Raw genomic sequence first — 5,000 nt, forward strand, 5'->3', positions numbered from 1 at the left:
TGAGGTGCATTACCTCATTCCGTGACAGGGTATCGTTAATGTTTAAAGAACAATTGCTAAAAAAAAAAAAGGGGGTGGGGTTGTTATTCACGCACTCTTAGTGAGTTATTGTGACTATCGTTTTGTCTTGACATAGGCAAAGTACCATCTATTTTGGTTAAAAAATCATTAATCATGCATAACTGTGTGTGTGTGTGTGTGTGTATATATATATATATATATATATATATATATATATATATATATATATATATATATATATATATATATATATATATATATATATATATATTTATATATATATATATATATATATATATATATATATATATATATATATATATATATATATCATATATATATATTTATCACCTTCGTCTTTATACACCTGAATAAATATTCTTATCACCCATTCCTTCCCCTCAGACACACTAGCTTTGCAAACAGTGGTCAGCCAATCAATCACTCAATCACAGTCAGAACGCAACGTCTCAATTGTGAACCCATCAACTTTTGGTGTCTGCCCATTCCACATCCCCCTTCATTGCCCCCCCCTCCCCCCGCCTTTACAGCCTCAGCAGTCACCTCCACATGCATTCTCGAACTTGCAGTGACCCTTTCCACTCCCGTGTCTTTCAGCATTGCCTCTGGCCTATCTCCCACATCCAACAAATCTTCAAAGTATTCACACCATCCACCCAGGACTGAATTCACTTCTGCCGTCCTCTTTCCATTTGCATCTCTCATTCAGAGATCCATTTGTTTATTGGCCTTTGCTATGCATGTACTTCCCTTTAAAACTTTCAGCCCTCTATTTTTACTACTAACCGCTTTTTCTCTCTCGCTTTGCTCGTGACTACCCTACCTATCATCCTGTATATCTTCGCGTAACCTTCTTTTCTGTTATGCAATTGCACTTAAAATCATTTCCTTTTTTTCATCACTAAGTCTTTCATCTCCTCTTCCTACCACTTACCGCTCGTATTCTCTTTTCCTAATTTACTATTTTGTATGATTTTATTGGTGGTGTCATGACCATATAAAACTAGGTGCTATGGATATTATTTTTCCTCTTGTTTGCGGGGCAATAGAATACAATGTAGCGCCAGCCTTTGCGGTAATAGATTATTAGTCTTGTTCATTTTCTATTTTTTCCTCTCGTTTTCTTACAACCCTCATTTTAACTCCTTTTCCTAAAAGGTTTACAACACCCAGTTAATTTCATGTAATTTTTAATATACTTCATTTGAAGCAATGTAGATGTTTCCCGTACTTTTTCCACCTTACATCAGCAAGTTCCTTAACCAGAATTTTTGTGGTTACTGAATCAAAACCAATGGTGAAATTAACTGTCGAAATTTTGTAAAAGCTGAAGGGTGCGAAAAGAAAGTTAACGAGAGAGACCTTTACTGCAATGATATTTCTCTAACTCTAATTCTTCTCATATTGATAAGTTCTTATTGTTTATAACATCAATTCTTATTTATTATCACAGGGTTTTATGTAATCCTTCTCGACCTTTTACCCTCCAAGAAAGGTCGACAAGTCTGGCTTTTGGATTCATATCTTCCTGAATTTTGGTTATGTAGTAAGGAGGTGAAACTGGAAAGAGAAGAGTGGCGCTACCCATCTGCTATATAATAAACATCTAAGGTCTTTGTTCTTGATTAAACACCAGCAATATTTTATAACCCAGCGCTGAACATTAGTCGTCAGCGGAACAAAATGTCAGGCGCATTTACGTCATGTACTCCCACTGTCAATTGAACTGGCTGACCCAAAAGCTTCTCGTGTTTATTATGTCATAGTTTTCATCGCAAAAGTCACATGTATAAAAAAACAGATCCCCTAAAGGCAAGCAAATTTTTTTTATTTTTCAATACCTCGTCAGTAAGTATAGTTTTTCATTTTCCTTACGAGAGAGAGAGAGAGAGAGAGAGAGAGAGAGAGAGAGAGAGAGAGAGAGAGAGAGAGAGAGTCAAAGGCAATACTCTGCAAAGCCAATCTCAGTCCCTTGCTTTTTTTAAAAAAACTAAAGCTTAGGAGAAATACACGAGGGACTGGCTTACTCAGGCTTGTGTACGACCGTCAAGTCACAGGACATGATGGATATCTGTGGAAAAGGGAGTTAGCAGTCCTCTGAGGGACCTGTACAGAAGTTTAAAGAGGATTTAGATTAAAAAAAATCTCTTTTGATCAATAAGGATGTCTCTCATGGATCAAGCAATGGCTAAAGCTAAGATGAAACCAGAAGTATCTTTAGAACAAAGGGAATAGAGAAGGATTATTGAAGTTAAGTGGAAGAAATAGGAAATAAAGATGAGAGGATGACGCTTTTGCATTTTCTTTTCCCGTGTAATCGAATTTCGTTTACCTAATTTTTTTTTCTGGGAATGGTGTGTTATAGTCAATGGTGATTTCCTCTTATCGTTCATTACTAGATACTTTTTTTTTTCTCGTTATGAAAAAATATCTCTCTAAGAACTTGTAAGTTTCAAGATACGTTCTTTTGGACACATATCAAAGGCAATTTTAAATCTCATCAGACTTGTGGAACTAAGTACAAGTAATGACGTTTTCATTGCCTCAAAGTTACCATCATGGACTTGTTAATGGATGGCCCCTTACACCTAGTCAGTTTTGCTTCGGTCGTTGACAGCAGATTAAAGATTGTAATATAAATTAATAAATAAACAATTATCCTAAATATCCAGATTCCACTTCGCGCCACTGTCGTATTACACAGCACAATACAGAGTGCAAATTCGCTGGCGTCCTGCATTTTTGCTGTCCGCCCCTCCTCCAATTCCCAGTCTTTCTTCTCCACTGGCTCCTCTCACCCTTTGGTGTTCCCTATTTCTCCTCTTTTTCCCTCTGCCTCTCCTTGTTTTGCATGCAATCGTCCGCTGAAATGTTTTCACTTCGCCTTTGTTCCTCAAACAAAATTCGGTCATATTCCTCGAATGCATCTGCACTTTACTAATGAGCATATTGTTTAGAGCGTCTGAATTCCGAAATCTGTTTCGTATTGCTTCGCGAAAGATCGTGTTCAGCAGCGGAAAATAAATGAAAGCAGAAATAATGTGGATTTAAAAGCTGCGCGAGTCCCTTTTCCCTTCTTATTTGTTCTCCTTTGGAGAGGAATACCTGGAAATGCTGGAACTCTCTATCTTGGTTCTATTTTGGTCTACCCTGGAGGGCTATGATCGTAATCCGTAAGTCATAAGAATGTTGAATTCTGGAATAATGCCTAATTTCAGTAGTTTCTTTTAGATTAAATTTATATATATATATATATATATATATATATATATATATATATATATATATATATATATATATACTGTATTTACATATATATGAAATTAAATGTTTGAACATATGTATATAACTTTGTTTTTATATATGCACAGTATATAACTTTGTGCGCTGTAGAAATCCGAACCGTTTGACCGATCTAGACAAAATTTGGCACGTGGCCATCATTTGACCCAACCTAGATGTTAGGGTAGGTTTCAAACCCGTACTACAACCCCCACCCCCATTCCTCTTCCCCTTCCTCCTCTCCTTTGTAACTTACGTGGTAAATAAACTCTACGGGTTTATTATACCTCATTTCATTTACTCGAGACCATAAAAATATATTATTGAAAATGCTTTTGAGTCACAACAGTAATATCTGGATAAAAGGGGCGGTAACCACAGTAATATCAGGATAATAGGGACAGTAACCACAGTAATACCTAGATAAAAGAGATATTCAACACAGTAACACCTAGATAAAAGGGACAGACATCACACTATTGCCTGATTAAAGGTGTCAGACAGCACAGTAATGACTGGATAAAAATACAGCCATCACGGTAATATCTAGATAAAATGGACAGTCACCACAGTAATACCAGAATTAAAGGGACAGTCACCATAGTAATACATCTATAAAGGGGACAGACAGAACAGTAACACCTGGTTAAAGGTGACAGTCAGCACAGTAACATCTGGATAAAAGGGACAATCACTACAGTAATACCTGGATGAAAGGGACAGTCACCACAGTAATATCTGGATAAAAGGGACAGGCAGAAAAGTAATACCTGGTTAAAGGTGACACTCAGCACAGTAACATCTGGACAAAAAGGGACAGTTACCCCAGTAATAATTGGATAAAGGGGACTGTTACCAGAGTAATGCCTGGACAAAAAGGACAGTCACCACAGTAATATCTAGATAAATGGGACAGACAGCACAGTAATACCTGGTTAAAGGGGACACACTGCACAGTGATACATAGATAAAAGGGACAGTCGTCACAGTAATACCTGGATAAAAGGACAGTCACCACAGTAATACCTGGATAAAACGGATAGTCACTACAGTAATGCCTGGATAAAAGGGACAATCAACACAGTAATTTCTGGATAAAAGGGACAGTCATCACAGTAATACCTGGATAAAAGGGACAGTCACCACAGTATTACCTGGATAGAAGGGACAGACAGAACAGCAGTACCTGGTTAAAGGTAATAGTCACTACAGTAATATCTGGATAAAAGAGATAGACAGAACAGTGCTACATGATTAAAAGGAACAGTCACCACAGTAATACCTGGATAGAAGTGACAGACAGAACAGTAATATCTGGACAAAAGGGATAGTCACCACATTGATATCTGGATAAAAGTGACAGTCACCACAGTAATATCTGGATAAAAGGGACAGTCATCATAGTAATGTCTGAATAAAAGGGACAGTCACCACAGTAATATCTGGATAAAAGGGACAGTCACCACAGTAACACCTGAATAAAAGGGACAGAAAGAACAGTAATATCTGGATAAAAGGGACAGAGATAGTAATACCTGGATACAACGGACAGGCAGAACAGTAATATGTGGATAAAAGGGACAGTCACCACAGTAACATCGGATAAAAGGGACAGTTACCACAATAATACCTGGATAACAGGGACAGACAGGACAGTAATACCTGGTTAAAGGTGA

Source organism: Macrobrachium rosenbergii, chromosome 4 (assembly GCF_040412425.1).
Source record: "Macrobrachium rosenbergii isolate ZJJX-2024 chromosome 4, ASM4041242v1, whole genome shotgun sequence".
NCBI classification, from domain to species: Eukaryota; Metazoa; Arthropoda; class Malacostraca; order Decapoda; family Palaemonidae; genus Macrobrachium; species Macrobrachium rosenbergii.